The sequence below is a fragment of the Dipodomys merriami genome, unplaced genomic scaffold (assembly GCF_024711535.1).
Source record: "Dipodomys merriami isolate MVZ:Mamm:240054 unplaced genomic scaffold, mDipMer1.0.p SCAF_27, whole genome shotgun sequence".
Classification (NCBI taxonomy): Eukaryota; Metazoa; Chordata; class Mammalia; order Rodentia; family Heteromyidae; genus Dipodomys; species Dipodomys merriami.
Genome location: NW_027204159.1, coordinates 17,288,699 through 17,310,041, shown reverse-complemented (window position 1 = coordinate 17,310,041; position 21,343 = coordinate 17,288,699). Strand labels below are relative to the sequence as shown.

Below are 21,343 nucleotides of genomic sequence, written 5' to 3'. Positions count from 1 at the left end.
CAGTTATTTATTGAGAGGCTTTTAGGTGTTGGATTTTTATGAGAATGGCTGAGAAATAAGTATCTTTAAGTACAGTTGTGGCCCTTGCTTTCTGGTGGCCCATCGTCTATGAGGTGAGGGTTTTACAGCTTCCTCATAGGCCAGAGCCAATTTATTGTCTCCCTTCCCTGATTTTGAGTTTGGCAAGGTTGTCACTAAGCAGCCAGAACAGCTTCCTCCTCATGGCGGGCACGATTGCACCTGCCATTCCCAGTGCTGTGACTAAAAGGAATTTATACTGTGGTCTTCAATCCCTTCATTTTCCTATGTTTCTGTGTGAAATATGCAAATTCTCTGAGTCCCAGAGAAGGGAAGGGACTGATTGGAAGTAATCAGTGAGTCAGGGCCCAGCCAGGACTGCCTGTTTTTGTTTTTGTCAGTTGTGGGGCTTGAACTCAGGGCCTAGGCAATGTCCCTGAGCAATTTTTTTTTTACTTGCTTGTGCTCTACTTCTGTGAGCCACAGCTCTACTTTGGTTTTTTGGTGGTTAACTAGAGATAAGAATCTCATAGACTTTCTTTGAACCACAATGCTCAGATCGCAGCTTCCTGAGTAGCTAGAATTACAGGTATGAGCCACCAGAACTCAGCTTTTTCAACCTGGGTTTTAGAGGTTGGTCCTGGGAGCAGGCTAACTGGAGAGAAGGAAAGCAAGAGCATGAATGATGTTCTAGAGGTAGGACTGTGCATGGGATAATAAAATGCAGGACCCACGCAGCTCCAGTTGTGCATAGATTGTTGTGGAGTCAGGAAAAGAGGATGTAAGGCTGATCATGGAGAAGTTATTATGAGGACAGTTTCAGAAACTGAGCTCAGACCACAAAGCCTCAGGCACTGGGGGCCTGGCAGAAAGGAAAAAGAGGTATCAAATTTATGGAGGACTTCTGAGTATTACATGCACTGCACATCATCTCTGTCAATGGGAAAATTGATGGTCATCCACACTTCCTGGAGGATCAAATAATAATTCCTGCTGTTTAATAATGAAGCAGCAGCCATTCATTTAGTGAGAAAATGTGCTGAAGAGAGAGCTGTTCACCAGAAATACACCATGCTGTCTTCCCTGAGCTGTGTGCGTGTCCTGATTACACAGGGAGGAGACAAAGGACTCATAGTGGACCAACAGTGGTGGGACTGGAACTTAGATCTTCCTTTCTCCCAGGTCAAGGCCTCTCCCATTTTAAATCTGAATCTACAGCCAGCCTCAAAAAGTGTGTGCACAGCAATAAATAAGCAGGACTGTGTTGGGTCACAACAGGCTGTGCACATAGCATGCTATTCTCCCTGATCCTGGGGTATCAGCACCCCAGAGTTCTGCCTGTGCTCTCTGCCCACAAGCAATGACATCTGCTGCAGGCCAGGCTGTCACCTGATGGGGGCTAGCCCAAATGCATTTCTGTCCAGCTGAGTTCCTGTAGCACCTCCAGGGCCAATAAGCTTAGAAGAGAAGAAAGCAACTGCCCTCTCTTAGACGATGTGTGTGGCTTGAGGGGTGAAGGCTCAGAGCCCTTTGCCCAGGGAGCAGAAAGATACATGATGCTTCATGCAATGACTGGAGTGAATGAGGGTGATATCAAAGGATAGCACAGAACAATTCTGATCACTTAAAGAGAAGGAGATAAAAAGTTCAGTGACATTTTTCAATCCTCATAATGTTTTAATTTGATGTGAATATGTCATTAGTAACTTCTCTAAGTCTTGCTAATACATACACACACAAACACACACATGCACACACACACACATGCACATTTTTTTCTCTTCTCTTCTTTCTTTCTTTCTTTTTCCTTTTTTTGAACAAGCCTTGGGCTTGGAGCCATTGGCAAGCAACAATATCTAGTTAGGATTTAATAGCATTGTTTTATTGTATTTATTTTTACTTTTAGCTCCTATTTATGGTAGGTGAGACTGGTTTTCCATTTGCAATAGTGATATAAAGTTTCCATTTTAAAGACATTTATTTAAGTTAAAAGGAGTCTATTTAAAGGAAAACCTTGAATAATAATACAGGTGCCACGCAGACCTAGTCTAGGTGGTAAAGGTGGTTTGGGAACAAATGAGATTTAAGGAACATGGACTTAAGCAAACAAAATAGCTATGTATTCTCATAATCAAAAACCATTGTGTTTTAGAAGCCCAGCATATAGAATCTTAGCACCATAAATCCTAAAATAAAGATAGGAAATACTATCAAACACCTCCTGTCTCTCATAAAATATTAGCATGGGAGGCAGAAAACTTGGAAACCATTGTCAATTCAATGTCCTTACTGGTGTGGGAAAACTGACACTTCAAGAGATTAAGGATAGAGTGAAATCACATGTGAAAGAGACTTGTAACACCTAACATGTTCTTAAAATATTATGTATATTTGTGAAGTACCCTCCAACCCTAAGTCACTATGCCAAAGGTGTCTGGCTGAGACTTGGGACTCCAATCAGACTTTTTGACTCTTGTTCTTGTGACTTTCTTGACAGCTATGACACAGTTCCTGAGGGACTTGTGATACTACAGGAATGGAGAACAAACCTGTGGAGGGGGGTGGCCTGCTGGGTACCCCCCCCGAGACAGCAACAGAGATGGGGGAAAGCCCTGGTCAGGAGTCCCAGGAAGGGAATGTGCAATGCTGTTAAGAGAAAACAGAGTACTTTGGTCTGCCATTCTTGGAGCTATATAGAGGTCCCTCTTTGAAACCAGCATGTGCCAGCAGCCTTCAAGGGGAAATCTGCTCTATGATCTGAACTAAGCTATTTTGGGAGCCATGGGTTTGCCTTTTGTCTAACCATTAGGCATCTAAGCAAATCTATTTTTTTTTTTTTGGGTCCGGTTGCGGGGTTTGAACTCTGGGCCTGGGCGCTGTCCCTCAGCTCTTCAGCTCAAGGCTAGTGCTCTACCACTTGAGCCACAGCGCCACTTCTGGCTTTTTTCTTTTTGCTTATGTGGTGCTGAGGAATCGAACCCAGGGCCTCATGCATGCAAGGCAAGTGCTCTACCACTGAGCCAACTTCCCAGCCCTTTTTTGTATTTTTAAGCAAGTAAAAAACATATTGGCATGTTGGAAAAGACCCTGGTCTCCCAGCTTCTTACAGACTTAATTTCATTTTTCTATGTACTTGCAATTTATGGATTCTCCTTTGCCAGGGAGAAACTGCCTTGAAAATGGAGACTCCATGGCCAGGCACTGATGGCTCATGCCTATACTCCTAGCTACTCAGGAGGCCGAGATCTGAGGATCATGGTTTGAAGCCAACTTGAACAGGAAAGTCCATGAGACACTTATCTCCAATTAACCAGCAAAAAGCTGGAAGTGGAGCTGTGGCTCAAGTGATAGAGCGTTAGCCTTGGGCAATAAAGCTCAGGGACAGTGCCAGGCCCTGAGTTCAAGCCCCAGGACCAACACACACACACACACACACACACATACACACACACACACACACACACACACACACACACACACACACACACACACACACACACACAAATGGAGGCTACAGGGTGTGACACCATGCTGCACCAGATGGTAATGTATAATACATACACTGTCTCTTTTGGTAGTCATTGCCAACTTTTTTTTTTTTTTTTGGTCTGGTCGTGGGGCCTGAACTCTGGGCCTGGGCGCTGTCCCTCAGCTCTTCAGCTCAAGGCTAGCACTCTACCACTTGAGCCACAGTGCCACTTCTGTTTTTTTTTTTCTTATGTGGTGCTGAGGAATCGAACCCAGGGCCTCAGGCATGCAAGGCAAGCGTCTACCACTGAGCCACCTTCCCAGCCCTCATTGCCAACTTTTAGAACTGTGTACCTATCCATAGTCATTTAAGCAGCCCCATCCAGGGCCTGACCCTCATGCCACTGTATGAAGTGAAGGGTCTCTGGTGGGGGACTAGTAGACCAACAGTTTCCTCCAATCTGACAGCCAATGGGCTCTTTCTCCTGATGGTCAGACTTTGACCCCAGTCAAGTCTCCAGGAGGCCCAAAGCCTTAGAATTGCCCACTTCTCATGGTCAGCAGCCTGTCTGCCAGGCTCAAATTTTCACACTCACTCCTGAAGGGTGTTCTTGCTCCCTTTCCCCCAAGAACTGTTTCATGTGGCTCTGTGGCGGGAAATGCCATGGGCAGTTGCTTCTCAGTAGTTACCAGGCTGAGGCTGGACCAGGCCCCTCTTCCTGAGGTCACCCACAGCGTGCCTCCCAGGTGCCAGGACCCTACGTGTTCAGTGATGTGGATTCCTGCATACATTCCAGGTGGCCCTGACGAATGCTTGACCCTTCCCTGCCCACTGTCCCCCAGACAGGCGTCTGGAGAGAAGCAAAGAAAGGACCACTTCTCTTCCACTGGTCCTCAAAGTGTCTTTGCCATTCTCTCCACATTAATCATGGAAAAGACAGCGTGCCCCACCAGGGGAGAGAGAAAGCACCTTTTTCAGCAGGCTGGCTATGCGGGTCTCAGCCCTCCTTCAGCTCTGCTCTTGAGAGCAGAGCCGTCCTGCTGTCTTAGACCCTTTGCGTGCTCTTCTACCTACACCTCTAAAGGTTAACAGCGCTAACTTGATGTCACTTTTCGGAGAAAAAGATTGATAGCCTGTCTCATCCCCCATTTCCTGTGGAGGGCAGCTCGTTGTGCTTTGGCATAGTCAGCAGGCCTCCCACCCACCCTCCCTGGTGTTACCCTGGGTTGGGACTGTTAAGTATTTCCTCATTAAAGCTCTGGCAGCTGGGCACAGACCTTCAAGCCAACAGCAATAGTTATGGCTGCCTTGGAATGTTTGGACAGAGTTCTGCAGTTACAAGTTATGAAGTTGAAAGGTTTTATGGATGGGGTACCCTGCTGGTGTTAAGGGAGCCCATTTCTCCAGGGGCCTGAGTCTGCTGGCTTAAGATCCTAGTAGCAGGAAGTAGAGGGTGATGGTCAGCCAGAGAATAGAGAAGGCAGACAGGGAGCAAAAGGTAATGGAGCCCAGAAACAGCTAGGACAATGAAAGGACTGCTAAATTAGGGACAAGAAGTAGGAGGGGACACCAAAGGGCACCTTTGCCCCAAATGCAGAAACAAGCTCTCCACACAGAGATTCCCAAGTCCTGAGCCTCTTTTACAATCAAAGGGACAACCATTGGATGGTCATGGTTTTCTGTTCTCAAAGCTGATGGTTTCAGAGAAAGATTCTGGGTTGGGGTTCACAGGGCAAACTGGATGTCTCAGTCTGAATCTTCCTTGGGCAGAGGATCTGTTTTTATTTTTTTATTTTTTGCACTGCATTTATTTTTTATTTTTATTTTTGTTGGTTGTGGGGTCTGAACTCTGGGCCTGGGTGCTGTCCCTCAGCTCTTCAGCTCAAGGCTAGCACTCTACCACTTGTGCCACAGCGCCACTTCCAGCTTTTTCTGCTTATCTGATGATGAGGAATCGAACCCAGGGCTTCATGCATGCAAGGCAAGCACTCTACCACTGTGCCACCTTCCTAGCCCCTGCATTACATTTAAAAAGGCATCTGTAACAGGGTGCCTGTGGCTCACACCTGTAATCCTAGCTACTCAGGAGGCTGAGATCTGAGGATCTTGTTTAGAAGCCAGCTTGGGCAGGAAGATCTGTGAGATGCTTATGTCCAATTAACAACTAAAAAGTGAGTATAAAAAAACTAAAGGACAGCACTTAGACCCTGAGAGACCAAACCCCAGCACACACACACACACACACACACACACACACACACACACACACACACACACACACACACACACACACACACACACACACACACACACTGAATTACACTTACCCTCTCATGATATTGCTGGCCAAATTGAGGATTATTCATTTATCCATCATTCTGCAAATATTCATGGAATGTCTAAGCGCTGAGGAATTGGCAAGAAAGCAGGAGGTCCATGCAGCATGGGTCTGATGGCTGTGGGTTGGTAAGTGATACACAGACACTAAATGCACCACGAAAGAAGGAGGAAATATCCAGAAGTCAAGGTGTTCTGTGCAGATGTGGACAGGTTCTGCCCTCTCTGACAGTGACATTTCAGATTCAGCTCAAGATTTAAGGAGGAAGACAGCTGAAGGCCAGAGGTCTCTGCAGAAGGCATGAACAGGGCAAAGGCCATGAGCAATGAGCTTGGAGACAGGCAGAGAGTTCAGGGGGGGCAGAAAGGGTATGAGTAAGATGCCAGAATAAGAGCAGAGGAGGCTGGCAGGGTAGAACATATGGAGCCATAGGAAGGAATTTGGAGTTTATTCTCAGAACAACTGGAAGACATGGAGCTTGGGGAAAAGTTCAGAAAACCTAAGAGGGATAAGTAAGGCTCACTGAAACATCTCTGATTTGTAATTCCTCTTCCTGGCTACCTCCCTCTTGTCCATCCAGTTACACTCCCTTTCTGTTCTTTTTGGGAGAGAATGCAAGAAAGTATCTTGGTGGGTGGGATTGCCTTCCTTTGTTATTATTGTTGTTGTTTATTGTGGTGATACATGAGTTTGAACTCAGGAACTCACACTTGTTTGGCTGGCACTCTATCACTTTAGCCACACTAAAGCCAGCACTGCTTTACATTGTTTTGTTTTATTTTGTGGACATCTTTGCCCAGGGTGGTGTCCAACCTCAGTTCTTTGGATCTCAGCCTCCTGAAGAGCTAGGATTACAAGTATGAGTCATTGGTGTCCAGCTTTTAGAGTTACCTTCTTTTTTTTTTATTGTGAAAATACCGTACAGAGGGGTTACAATTACATGGGCAAAAACATTTCTTATCAAGCATTGTTGCCTCCTCCTTTGTTTCCCCTTCCCATCCCTTCCCATCTCCTCCCCTCCCTCCCACACCTGCCCCCAGAGTTACCTTCTTAACTGCTATATTAATGGATTGCAGACCACATTCTATAAGAGGACCCTTCTATAACATCAGGTCGGAAGGGAATGGAACCTGTGATCCTGACAACTGCCACAGGCCAGAGCCAGGCTAGGATACCAAAACAGGATGAGCAGGAGTACAGTGAGAAACCAGGAGAATGGCCAGGAAACCATGTCATTATTCATATGGATAAAACTGCTAAAACAAACTTTCCTTTTCTAAGAAATCCATAGTTTATTAAAAATTTGTTATCCAGGGGAAATATAAAAAAATTACCTATGTTCTCATTGCTCCCACCCTATCAAACATAGAGTTTAAATTGTGTGTGTGTGTGTGTGTGTGTGTGTGTGTGTGTGTGTGTGTGTGTGTGTGTGTGTGTGTGTGTGTGTGTGTGTGCTGATAGCGGGGTTTGAACTCAAGAACTTGCATTCTTCTTTGGCTTTTTCTCTCAAGGCTGGTGTTCTACTATTTGAGCCATAGCTCCACTTCTGGCTTTTTAGTATTTAATGGAAGATAAGAGTCTCACAGACTTTCCTTCCCAGGCTTGCTTTCTACCCAGATCTTCAGATCTCGGCCTCCTAAGTAGCTGGGATTATATGTATAAGGCACTGGTGCCTAGCTAAAAGTTAAAAGTCTTAACTTGTGAATTAGGGTTCACCAGCACTAGATAAGAGGCAATTCTGATCTTGTGCCTGACTTTAACCCTGCTGGTCCTTGGTTGTCTTGGGTAGCAGATGGGATAACTACTGTAAATTCCTTGTGGGGTGGTGGAGAGAAGTAGATGTCATGGGCCTCGTGAGGAGTAGGCAATAACCCCCAGATTGGGTCATTTCCTTCTCTCTGCCTGGAGTTCTTCCTGGTTTCTGGGGGGAGATGATCTTAACCCTGATTGGAAGTTCCATGGATTTGTCTCTGGAGTCACCTCTTGTGCACTCTCCACCATGCTTTAGTGGGCCTACGAGGCACTGTTTCTACCTTTGTGACAACGTATGTCCATTTCCTTGTTCCTCAGCTCTGGCCTCAGAGCTAGCTGAGATTTCATATGCTGCACATATTCCAATTATTTTTAAAAGTTGGAAATTGGGAGAACAATAGAATGTTCCACTATTTTCTTTGGATAAAAGCACTTTTTGTGGGCTGAGAAGGTGGCTCAGTGGTAGAGCCTGAGGCCCTGGGTTCGATTCCTCAGCACCACATAAGCAAAAAGAAAAAAGCCGGAAGTGGCACTGTGGCTCAAGTGGTAGAGCGCTAGCCTTGAGCTGAAGAGCTGAGGGACAGCGCCCAGGCCCAGAGTTCAGGCCCCACGACCGGACCCAAAAAAAAAAAAAAAAAAAGAAAGCACTTTTTGTTGTTGTTGTTGTTGGTCATGGGGCTTTAACTCTGGGCCTGGGCACTGTCCCTCAGCTCTTCAGCTCAAGGCTAGTGCTCTACCACTTGAGCCACAGTACCACTTCTGGTTTTGTGGTGGTTTATTGGAGATAAGAGTCTCACGGACTTTCCTGCCCGGGCTGGCTTTGAACTGTGATCCTCAGATCTCAGGCTCCTGAGTAGCTAGGATTACAGGTGTGAGCCACCAGCACCTGGTTTTGTTTTGAGAAACAAACTCATTAAGTACCTTAGGCTGCCCTCAAACTCACAAACCTCTTGCCTCAGCCTCCAGAGTGCTGGGAATAGAGGCACACACCATCATGACTGGCTAGGTAAAGACATTCTTTTTTTTGTGTGTCAGTTGTGGGGCTTGAACTCTGGGCCTGGGCGCTGTCCCTGTGCTCTTCAGCTCAAGGAGAGCACTCTACGACTTGAGCCACAGTACCACTTCCGGTTTTCAAGTGGTTTATTGGAAATAAGAGTTTCTCTGACTTTCCTGCCTGGACTGGCTTTGAACCACGATCCTCAGATCTCAGCCTCCTGAGTAGCTAGGATTACAGGCATGAGCCACCAACCCCCAGCTTGGTAAAGAGATTCTTAAATAGCTATTATTGGCTGAGATTGGTGGTGAACAACTATAATCCCTGTATGAGTCAAGAAGAACTCTTGAGCCTGGAAGTTTAAGACCAGCCTAGGCAACATAGCAAGGTTCTGTATCTATTAAAGAACAAATAAAAAAAAAAAGATGTTGCTTATTATTAGATTGATTGGAAGACATTGCAAATGTGTGGAAATGAAATCACACACACTTTCCTATAACTAGTATAAACTAATAATAAAAAGCTATTGTTTATACAGTGATAATTTTTTTAAAGATAGGACTTTTTGACATCACATAAAAGCAGGAAAGGAATAATCCCTGGTTTAAAAAATCCTTTAAGTGGATGAATGGACATTGTTCTTTTTGGGGATGCGGGGGGGGGGGGTACAAGTCCTGGGGTTTGAATTCAGGGCCTGGGCACTGTCCCTGAGCTTCTTTTTGCTCAAGGCTAGTGCTGTACCACTTGAGCCACAGCTCCATGTCCAGCTTTTTTGGGTAGCTTATTATGAACTTTCCTGCCTAGGCTGGCTTTGAACCATGATCCTCAGATCTCAGCCTCTTGAGCAGCTAGGATTACAGGCGTGAGCCACGAGCACCTGGCTGAACATTGTTCTTACCATCTTTGCTGTAGACCCATGAAAGCATCCCTTTGGGCCAGCACCTGGGCTACTCCATGTCAGCCTGCCCAAGGAGACCCTGCCTTGGCTTCCTGCCATGGTAGGGTTATTTTTCCCTCCAATGGTTGTGATTTTCAAGGGGCTATTTTTTTTATTTCATCTTGAAAGGGCAGCAGGGTCCATGGGTTCCAAAAACTGTTATTAATCCCTCAAAAACGTCCATGTTCCAACCAACATGTGGGCAGGCTTTTAAATGTTTGCAGTTGCCTCCCTCTCCCTCTCTTCTTTCAAGAAGTGAGGACTTCAAAGGCCATTTCCTCGCTGAAATAAACATGGGCTGGAGGGAGGGGAAAGAGGAATGGGCTTGAGGAGTGGAAAAGAAAATCATGTTTTCTTCTAAAAGGGATCCAGGCGTGTCACTGTATAAATGGTGTGGAGTCTGGAGGGCAAACATCTAGACAGTTGAGGACAGGGCTGGGGTGTAGCTGGGAGGAGATGCCCAGGTCCTTTGTGTGTTCAAGAATGGAGCATGCACCTTTCATGCACAGGGCTGCTAGTGACTCAGATGCTTTATCTGTGCATCACAGCTGAACCTCAGAGCTCACTTGTAGGCTCGGTGGAAGTGGCTTTTACACACCTCAGTCTTCCCATCTGTAAAATGGGGAGAATTGTTTTCATGAGGATTAGGCCAGTTCATGGTGGTGTCATTGTTTTGACAGTGTCTGGCACTCCCAAAGTCTTGGGCCAATGTCATAATTGTGGGTTTGTGTGTGTGTGTGTGTGTGTGTGTGTGTGTGTGTGTGTTAAATATTCAGAGGATAGGATCCCTATAGAAGTTTCTTTTCCAAGTCTGAAAACTCATGCCCATGCCTGAAAAGTCTGTGACTCTGATCCTCCATTAGGAGAGACAGCTGGATTCTGCAGAAAAGAAGCAGGCTCTTGACACTCTCAGCTAGGGCAAAGCCCACTAGGGGCGAGAAACAGATGGGCCCATTCTTTGGAAAATGAGAAGAATGGCAAGGACTCGCACAGAAGGCTCTGGTGTGCATGCGCGCGCACATACACACACACTCACACACTCAAATACCCATCCTTCCCAAAGTGAAGCCTTTGGCCTTCATCTGTAAGGAAGAATTGGTAGAATTCTCGGAAGGATACAGTGGCGTGAGTGTGGCACAGGGAAGCATGTATGAGTTCTACAAAGTGGAGCCTTCTTGAAAATGTCCACCTTGGATGTACTGAAATGTCAGTTGGGTGGGATATCTAAGTAAGATAAAAAATAAATGTAGGGCTGAGATCGGTGCTGGTGGCTCATGCCTGATCTCAGGAGGCTGAGATCTCAAGATTATGGTTCAAAGCCATTCTGAACAGACAGATCCATGAAACTCCTTATTTCCAGGTAACCACTCAACAGAAGTAGAGGTGTGGCTTAGAGCACCAGCCTTGAGCAAAACAACCAAGGAAGAGGTATAATGCCCTGAATTCAATCCCCTATGTAAAGAAAAAAAGAGCTCTGTTGAACCTCAGAAGAAAGCAAAAGGAAAGAAGGTGGAGTGTGTGGAGCTAGAGAGAAGATGCTTCTGGAATGAGTCCACAGGATCTAGCTGGAGTGGAGATCAGGAAGAGGCTCTGGAGCTGATCCTGTATATGTTAAAGGGGGAGAAGGGAGGAGTCCTTTAGGAAGGAGGCAGGAAGCCAGAAGTCCATAGGCAAGAAAAAGATAGATCAAAGAGAAAGGATCTAGTGCCTTAGTATGTGGAGAGGGGACAGTGACCTGGTCTTAGTGGATGCGAGGATCCAAGAGCAGCTAGTGAGGGAAGGACCTCATGTGAACAGGTAGAGAAGGCCAAGCTGGGAGGCTGAGGTCTGTTCCCAGGAAGCCATGTCAAAATGGAAGGGTGTGCATCCAGCCAGGCCCTGTTGTAATGAAAGAGGATGTAACCCAAGATGGGAGGGAATTGCCAGAGCAAGTCAGAAGCAGAGGAAGCAACCTAGACCTTGTCTGAACTGACATGGAGCTTGTTCTTGGGTCTGCAGCCAGATGTGGAGAGTCTTTGGGCCCCAGACTAAAATCATCAGGCAAGAAAGCTGGTGTTGCTGGACGCTGGTGGCTCACACCTATAATCTTAGTTAATCAGGAGGCTGAGATCTGAGGATCATGGTTCAAAGCCAGCCCAGACAGGAAAGTCCATGAGACTCTTATCTCCAATTAACCACTCAGAAAACCAGAAGTGGTGCTGTGACTCAAGTGGTAGAGTGCTAGCCTTGAACTGAAGAGCTGAGGAACAGCGCCCAGGCCCAGAGTTCAAGCCACATGACCAACGAAAAGAGAGAGAAAGAAAGAAAGAAAGAAAGGAATAAAGAAAGAAAGAAAGAAAGGAATAAAGAAAGAAAGAAAGAAAGGAATAAAGAAAGAAAGAAAGAAAAGAAAGAAAGAAAAGAAAGAAAGAAAGAAAGAAAGAAAGGAAGAAAGAAAGAAAGGAAGAAAGAAAGAAAGAAAGAAAAGAAAGAAAGAAAAGAAAGAAAGAAAGAAAGAAAGAAAGAAAGAAAGAAAGAAAGAAAGAAAGAAAGAATATAGAAAGCAAGCAAGCAATCATGCAAGCTGGTGGGGCCTCAGCAATTGTCTAGTTTAAAGCCCTTTTTTTTTCTTGATTTTTTTTTATTGTGATTACATAATTTCCCAAATTTCACAGTATTGTGGGATAGTGATGCTCAGTTAAAGTCACAAACACATTCTAACTTTCCTGGAACAAATTGTCTATCCTGGTCTATAACATTTATGAGTTCTGTGAGCTTTGCGATACAGTTATTTCTTCCACATTAGGTGGTATGTACATTTCTTTTGTTTTGCATAGCATCAACTATTCCCTCTTTCCCATTTGTTCCTTCCCTCCCATCACTGCCATTAAGTTGCTTAGTTCATTTTGGTCAATGCCCTGTGCAGCCAATGGGTCTCACTGTTGTATGTTTTTCCCTGATTCCCTCTAGTTCTGTATCGTTTTCATGGTTCCCCTCCGGTGTACACATATATACCATACATGTGATCAGCAGCATGGGGTTATTTAGTAGTGGTTCGACCAGATGAGTGGAAGTCCTTTGTTTCTTAAGTCCTGTTAATTTTGTCGTATCACCTAACATTTTGGATTTAACATCCACTTATCAGGGAGACCATGTACCGTTTGTCTCTTTGCACTTGGCTTACCTCCCTCAATATGATTTCTTCTAGCTCTATCCATTTCCCTGCAAATACCATTATTTTGTCCTTTCTAATGGCTGCATAATATTCCATTGTGTATAGATACCACAATTTTTGGATCCATTCATCTGTGGTGGGACATCTGAGTTGTTTCCATATTCTGGCTATTGTGAACAGTTAAAGCCCTTTCTGCTGTTGAGCCCATAGGCATCTGTGGCTCCTCTGTGCCTGGGAAAGGCATCATAAAATGGTGACAGAGCTGGGTGCCAGTGGCTCATGCCTGTCATCCTAGCTACTCAGGAGGCTGAAATCTGAGGATTGCACTTTGAATCCAGCCCGGGCAAGAAACTCTGTGAGACTCTTATCTCCAATAAATTACTCAATAAAAGGCTGGAAGTGGCATGGTGGCTCAAGTAGTAGAGTGCTCACCTTGAGCAACAGAAGCTCAGGGATAGTGCCCAGGCCTAGAGTTCAAACCCTAGGACCAGCAAAAAAAAAAGTGGTGACAGGGCTCTAAAACTTACTCAGGCTCCACCACACAGGAATAATGCTGTAGCTTAATGGTATAAACATCTCACTATATGCTTTCACTGCATCTGCACCATAGCGCCATGAAGAATAGAGTCACATGACTGCTTCCATGTTATACCTGAAGAAACTGAGGCCCAGAGACCAGAAAGACCAGCCCCAGAGAATAGAGCTGGTGAATAATAGAACCCAGATCCAAACACAGGAAGCCTAGCTCTCTACCGTGACCCTGTCAGGGCAGAGATGGGGGTGTGTGGCATTCCTGGCAGAGAGGAATGAACACAGAAGCAAGATGTAAGAGTCAAGGGCATCTGGAGAAGTGGGTAGTTTTCTGAAGTAGTGGGTTGGGGGCAAGGGGAGAACAGGGAAGAACATTCTCCATGGAAGGCAAAGGCTTTGCTCTAGTTTTGGCTTGGCAAGTGTCTTGCACAGCACAGTAATTAAGACTGTGGGCTGTGGAAAGGGGAGGGTGTACCTTCAGTGCAATTGTGGAAGGCATGCTGCACTGGTTGGAATAGCTATGGCATGCTGCAGTAAATAAACATCCTGAATCTTTTCATGGCTCCTCGCTTGTGTTACATAATCGTCATGGGTTCTCCCCCCCGCATCTCTCTCTCCTCTGCACTATACTCACTCTGGGACTCAGACTCTGGGAAGGGGAATGCTGGACATTGTCACAGCAGGAATTACACAGTCAAGTCCAGAAGTAATGTCTAAATCAGGAAAGGCTGGAAACTGGTCTCATGGCTCCACTCAAGTCCAGAGGAAGCCATGTTCCATGATCCCAGGAGGCAAAGAGCCAGAATGTTTGCTGAACATTACAGATGACACCCATGCAGATAGGTGGCAGGAACAGCGAAGACCACAGTGGAAATCCATTTCCTTTTTAACCTTATTTCAGCTCTTAGAGCATGTCTCAGGTGAGCTCTCCTGTGCACCTGCACTTTCCTGTGCCTGCTTCTCCCTTCTCAGCAGTTGACAACAAGTCCCAGTTCAAATCTTCCTACAATAGCAGCAACTAGCTACACTTTTCTAACACTATTTCTCTCTCTCTCTCTCTCTCTCTCTGGTCAGTCTTGGAGCTTGAACTCTGGGCCTGGATGCTGTCCCTCAGCTCTTCAGCTCAAGGCTAGTGCTCTACCACTTGAGCCACAGCGCCACTTCCAGTTTTCTGGTGGTTAATTGGAGATAAGAGATTCATGGACTTTCCTGCCTGGGCTGGCTTTGAACTGTGATCCTCGATCTCAGGCTCCTGAGTAGCTAGGATTACAGGTGTAAGCTACCAGTGCCTGGCCACTATTTGTCTCATTGCTCTTATTTTTACCTTTGCTTGATATGGATATTTGGTTTTTTTAGTTTTTTTGCTTTTTGTCAGTTGTGGGGCTTGAACTCTGGGCCTGGGCTCTGTCCCTGCGCTCTTCAGCTCACAGAGAGTGCTCTACCACCTGAGCCACAGCACCACTTCCTGGATATTTGTTAATAATAGTAAAAATTTGTCTTTGACTAATAAATATGTTTTATTTCCTCAATCCCTATAATAATACCTTTTTTATAGTTCCGAGCTTTGAACTCAGGGCCTCTTGCCCTTGTTCGGCTTTCTTGCTCATGGCTGGCACACCACCACTTGAGTTACATCTCCAGCCCAGCATTTTGCTGATAGAGTTTTTTTTTCTGTCTGGGATGGCTTTGAACCTTAGTCTTCCAGTTCTCAATCTCCTATGTGACTAGGATTACAGGCATGAGCCACCAGCACCAGCCCAATGAATATCTTGTGTGTGTGTGTGTGTGTGTGTGTGTGTGTGTGCGTGTGTGTGTGTGTGTGTGTGTGTGTGTGTGTGTGTGTGTGTGTGTGCGTGCATGCTAGTCCTGGGGCTTAAACTCAGAGCTTAGGTGATGTCCCTGAGCTTTTAAAGATTTTTTTTTCTTTTTGCTGGTCCTGGGGCTTGCACTCAGGGCCTGAGCTTCTTTTGCTCAATGCTAGCACTTTACCACTTGAGCCACAACACCACTTCTGGCTTTTTCTGTTTATGTGATACTGAAGAATTGAACCCAGGGCTTCATGCCTGCTAGGCAAGCACTCTACCACTAAGCCACATTCCCAGCCCCCATTTTAAAGATTTTAAAATTGTTATTATAAAGGTGGAGTTATATAGGAGTTACATTTTCTTAAGTCAGGTAATGAGCATATTCCTTTTTGTTACCCCTTCCTTATTCTCTCCCACTTTTTCCCTCCCGTCCCCACCCATAAATTGTATATCTATTTTCAACATAGTGTCTAGTGAGTACTACTGCTGCATTGTTCACCCTTTGTCCCTCCATTTATGTGGCCCCCCGTACCTCCCAAAGGCATAAATGAACGAACAAGACAAAAAGAAAAGAGAACAAAAACAAAACAAAACAAACAAAGCTGCTGGTTTCTATTTCCTGGACTTCATTTTAATAAGTATTATTTTGTATGATAAGAGGCACATAGCATTGTACCTTATATCCCTTCCCTAAGAATATCCACCTTTGGTCTTACTGTGTGTGAATGCTTAGAGTCTTCCTGAGCTTTTTTGCATAAGACTAGCACCGTACTGGTTGAGCCACAACTCCACTTCTGGCTATTTGGTGACTAATTAGAGATAAAGTCTCATGGACTTTGCTGTCTGGACTGGCTTTAAATTGAGATCTGAGGCTATCAGCCTCCCGAGTAGCTAGGATTATAGGCGTGAGTCATTGGTGCTTGGCTCCAATAAATGTTTTTTTTTTTTTTTTTGGCAGTCCTGGGGTTTGAACTCAGGGAATTTGGCTTGCTAAGCAAGTGCTGAGCCAAATCTCTAGCCAAGAACTTTCCTTTGAGAAAAAGAATTTCATATAAGTAAATAAAGCACTTGCTTTAGCAGCATATATACTAAAATTGAAATGATACAGAGGAGATTAGCATGGTCCCTGTGCAAGGTTGATAACAAATTTGAGAACCATTACATAAAAAGAAGAAGAAGAAGAAAGCAAAGCCGGGCACCTGTGTCTCACATCTGTAATCCTAGCTACTCAGGAGGCTGACATTTGAAGATCACTGTTCAAAGCCAGCCCAGGCAGGAAAAGCTATGAGACTGTTATCTTCAATAAACCACTAAAAAAGCCAGAAGTGGAACTGTGGCTCAAGGTAGAGTGCCAGCTCTGAGTGAATCAAAGCTTTAATCAAAATTCTTAAAGCTTTGGCATTCACATTTGTTAAATGGCAGTAATCCAGGTAACACCACCACAAGGTAGTTAGGAAAAGTTAGTTAAGCTCTCGACATACCTCTTGACTCATAGTAAGTTCTTGGTGTTGCCATTTATTAGTGTTAGGGCAGCCCCTCTCTTACCAGCCTCAGTTTCTCTGGCTCTGAAGTGGATTTGACGATGATCTATGGCAGGCTATCTATCATTCCTGCTTAGAATAGCTGAGGTAGAGACAGGTCTTTGAATGCCAGGATAGGTAGAGAGAACCCTATGAACTAGGCTAGCCCCCTCCTCTCTCCCATCCCTTCTCTTCTCCTCCCCTGCAAGTGCTGTACTGGGCCTCTGACAGGCAGCTGTGTTTTTTTATGCTCAGCAAAAATCTTAATCATAAACAGCAGAAATTGGGGGACCTGCGGCTTTGAATGCCTCAACCCAGGGATCTGGGTGAGAAAAGGCTCCTTGTGTCTGGGGCCTGGGGTGAGCTCTGCATGCCTCATGACCAATCACTTACAGATTTGCTCCTAGAAGTCTAGTCCCTGCCAGGAATTGCAGGAGACCCAGGGCAGCTTTGCTGTGGTGCCTGTGCTCCGCCAAAGGTCCTTCTGGGGCTGTGAACACTGAGGGTTAGGGGCATGGACTGGACATAGGATACCCTTTTGGGAAATGACTAGGCTCTTCCAGCTTAATTCTGAGTCAGGTGTTCAGAGGGAGTCTCCAGGGGCATGCACTTGCATTTGGAAAGAAGTGAACCTGTCTTAACACCAGCCTGAAAGCACCTGCCACTCCCATCTCCTCATCCTCCATTCTCCCCTTCTCATTGCAGCCTACTACTGAGTTTGCAGTTTCTTCCACACCAAGCTTCCTTTAGATATCCATGCCCACCTCGTTCAGTCCTTCCCCAAGGTGGGCCAGTCCTCATGTGTCAGCATCAGTTACCCACTGTTTCATCTTAAGTGCCAGACTCCAGTGGCTCATGTCTACTCAGAAGGCTGAGATGTAAGGATCATGATTGGAAGTCAGCCCAAGCAGACAGGTCTGTGAGAATCTAATCTCCAATTAACCAGCAAAGCAAAGCAAAACAAAACAAAAAAGCTGGAAGTGGAAGTGTAGTTCAAGTGGTAGATTACCAGCCTTAATGGAAAGACCCAAGCCAAGGTCCTAGCTCCAGTACCAGCACACACACACACACACACACACACACACACACACACACACACACACACACACACACACACACACAATAGATAGATAGATAGATAGATAGATAGATAGATAGATACAGTAGATAGAATGCCCTGAGCCAACTTCATCTTCCATCACTAAGACTTTCCTGCTTATTATCTATTCACCAGCTTACTTTTCACTAAAGTCTAAATTCTGTAATGGGAGAGACCACTTCTGTTGCTATCTATATATTTTCTCTCCTCAGCAAAGGCTTTTGCCATTAACACCATGGAAATCCATAATCTGAGCTCTATTCCCTCTGGTAAGTACGTATTAAATACTTATTAAATACAAATCAAAGAGTGAATAAAAGAAGCACATGAGAAGAGTCCTTGAGTAATATTTGCTATTATTAAGTAACCATGAGCCAAAGGCTGGTGCCTCATGCCTGTAATCCTAGCTATGAGGAAGCTGAGATTTGAGGATCACAGTTCAAAGCCAGCCTGGGCAGAAAAGTCCAGGACTCTTATATCCAATTAAGCAGAAAGAAGCTGAAAGTAGAGATATAGCTCATGTTGTAAAGTATTCATCCTTGGGTGGGGAAAAGGCCAAGTAAGAGCATGAGGCCCTGAGTTTAGGCCCCAGTACTGACACACACCGAAAAGCTAACTGTGATATTACCAGTGCCCTACATATGAGCTAGTGTATTGTGTATGAGCCCCCATAGCTCTGGTTTAGCTCTGGTTTTCCCATTTTCAGAAGCCCAGAGAAGTCAAGTACTTGCCAAGGTCACACTGTGAGTAGGAGACAGAGTGGAGACTCCAGTCTCAATGGTTGGCTTGTCTGTGGCAGAGCCCATGAATCCCTACCCCCCAAATGCCACCCAGGTCACTCTTTGAAGTGACTTTCCCAAAGAGGGATGGGGGTGCTAGAGAGGCATCTCCCTGCCTCCCACCATCCTCCCCAGCCCTCCCATTTGCTAGTACCTTCCATTCTATGCTCAACATAGAGAGCATACCAGGTCAGTGTTCCACTTCTGGGCAGCGCAGAGGTGGCTCTGGTCTCTCTGAGTCATCCAAATCCCTGTGGCCTCTCAGGTCAGTTCCCAAGGTGCCAGGCCATGACCCAATGCCATTCATCCAGCTGGCACATTTGTCTAAGCTAACTGGAGAATTCACAGAGCTCACCTCACAGGAAGGATCCAAGGCGAGCCATGGTTCTTACCCAGCCACCAGGAATGCTGCTGACTCATGCAGCAGGCTGCTGGTGACTCAGGGGCCAAGCAGTCACAGCCTTGGGAGGGGAGACAAGAGAGGGAAGGGAGGAAGAAGAGCAGACAGGAAGGTCTCCTGGTAAAATGCAGGGCAGGCCCCAGCTCACTGCCTGACATGAGTTAAGTACATACCAGCAACTGTTTTATCTAAATAGGCTCGGCCCACACCAGCCATTGCTGTAATCTAGCTCCATGACCATAGGCAGCCCTTTCCCTCCTCCAGAAACCTGATTTCCCCATCTGTGAATTGAGGATGGGCCCTGATGGTCTGTCACCCCACCCGTAACTCAGGTCATAACAGTGGGTAAGAAACAGGTGATACAGGGCTTGGAATGCCAGTGGGAAGAATCCAGGCTGGATTTTGCAGGCCAAGGCCCTGGGTTGGGAATTAGGAGTTCAGGTTGGACTTTCCCCACACGTATGACCTTGTAACATTACCTTGTCTTCCACAGCCCCGTTCCAGGATCTGTCATAGGTTGGACTTTAGTCACATTTTGCCTTCTCCTGAGAAGGCACTGGTCACCCTCTCTGCCTGCTGATTCTTTAGGGGCTCATGCAATGCCATTTCATCAAAAGCAACTTTTAGAGTCTTCTGTTCAGAATTCATCTCTCACAGATATTCAAATGAAGGTATGAATCTGCATTTGATGACAAAAACTGAAATACATTGTGAAAAAAAGCAGGAGTCAGAATAAAATACATAAAATACATTTCTATCCATATATGTGTATCTATAAGTAGAAATGCATAGGGAAAAAGTCTAGTAGGATATATATAATGATCATATTACTTATGATCATCTCTCTGAGTCATGAAAACTATATCAATCTCTTTCCTTTTCTTTCTTTATTGCCTTCTCTTTCTTTCTTTCCTTCTCTTTCATTCCTTCCTTTTTCCTTTCTTTCCTTCCTTTCCTTCCTTCCTCTCTCTCTCTCTCTCTCTCTCTCTCTCTCTCTCTCTCTCTCTCTCTCTCTCTCTCTCTCTCTCTCTCTCTCTCTTTGTGCTAGCACTGGGGTTTGAACTCAGGACCTAGGTGCTACTCCTTAGCCTTTTCTGCTTAAGACTGGTACTTTACCCCATGAGCCGTACCTCTACTTCTGTTTTTGCTGTTGTTGTTTTGTTTTGCTTTTGCTGGTTACTTGGAGGTAAGAGTCTCACAGACTTTTCTGCTTGGACTGGCTCCAAATTATGATCCTCAGATCTCAGCCTCCTGAATAGCTAGGATTATAGGCATAAGCCACTGATACCCTGGCTTTCTTTACTTAATATTTTTAAGGTTTTCTAATTTGCATGTAACAAGAATGGTACTTATTACAGGTGTAATAACACTCAGAAGGCTGAGATCTGAGGATCCAATTAGTCATCAAAAAGTCAGAAGTGGAGCTGTGGCTCAAGTGATAGAATCCATCCTTGAGCAAAAAAATCTCGTGGAGAGAACCCAAGCCCTTGAGTTCAAGCCCCACGATGTCACAAAAATAAATACGTAAACAGAGATCAAACTTCTTTTTAATTAAGAAGCTTGGTTAATTTTTCCCTAAGCTGAGTCCTGAGCATTGGCCAGGTTGGCTCTAAATGGTTGCCTGTGTTTAGGTAATTCTCTTCTCTGTAAGTTAATCTTTCCTGTTTGAACAAAATTGCTGAGCAAATCAGCTTAAAGAAGGAAATGGCTAATGGTTTCAGAAGTTTCCATGATCTGTGGCTCCATTGTTCCTGACATCGTGGGGGTAGCATGATGAAGAGTAGAGCTGCTCCTTTCATAGTGGCTGAGGAGAGAGTGCAGAAGGATCAGGAAACAGTACAGCCTTCAAAGACACATTTCCTATTCCCTACTTCCTTCAGCCAGGCCCCGCCTCCTTATAGCCCATTCAGAAGGAATTCATCAATGAATGAATGAATCATTGAAGTTTTGGATCCCACAATCCAATCACCTTTCAATAGCACCAGCTAATCAGAACTCCTCCCTGGGATTCAAATTTTTATTGTGGTGAAATTCATATATCCTAAATAAGTTATTTAAAATCAAATAAGCCAATTAAAGTATATTTACAATGTTATGCAACCACCACCTCTGAGTTCTAAAAGCTTTCCCCATTCGACCTTCCACCATATCCTGACAAGTACTGCTCCACCTTTTGTCTCTTTGGATTAACCTGCTGTATGTACCTCACACAATATATAAAGTTTTGTGTGTGACTGCTTTTACTTAGGATGTTTTTAACATTTGTCTATGTTATAGTGCACGTCATTTCTGCTTTTGGTTAAATAATATTCCACTGTATATATTTACTAACTTGTTTATTCATTCATTCATTCATTGAGAGGACATTTGGATTCTTTCTACCAATTGACTATTCCTGCCATGAACAGTCATGTACATGTAGTATTGAATTGCTTAGTTATACTAGGTTCTTTTCCTTACCTAGTAGATAATTCTATGACGTCTAATTACCAAACTTATGCAGAGGTTATAGTCATCCTACTTTACATTTCACTAGCAATGGTAATT

General features: G+C 45.0%; 1 long non-coding RNA gene and 1 other non-coding gene across 2 annotated transcripts in view; both read left to right on the top strand.

Moving 5' to 3' along the window:
* The window catches only part of LOC138837332 (uncharacterized), a 45,186-nt gene extending 25,867 nt beyond the window's left edge, over positions 1-19,319 (top strand). The window contains exons 3-4 of the long non-coding RNA XR_011375305.1: positions 17,830-17,886; positions 19,290-19,319. This is a non-coding gene — a long non-coding RNA (uncharacterized lncRNA). The remainder of the gene's footprint in view (positions 1-17,829; positions 17,887-19,289) is intronic.
* On the top strand, positions 16,067-16,168 carry LOC138837527 (U6 spliceosomal RNA). Its single transcript, XR_011375332.1, has one exon. It is a non-coding gene; the product is annotated as a U6 spliceosomal RNA (small nuclear RNA).
* Positions 19,320-21,343: the final 2,024 nt, after the last annotated feature.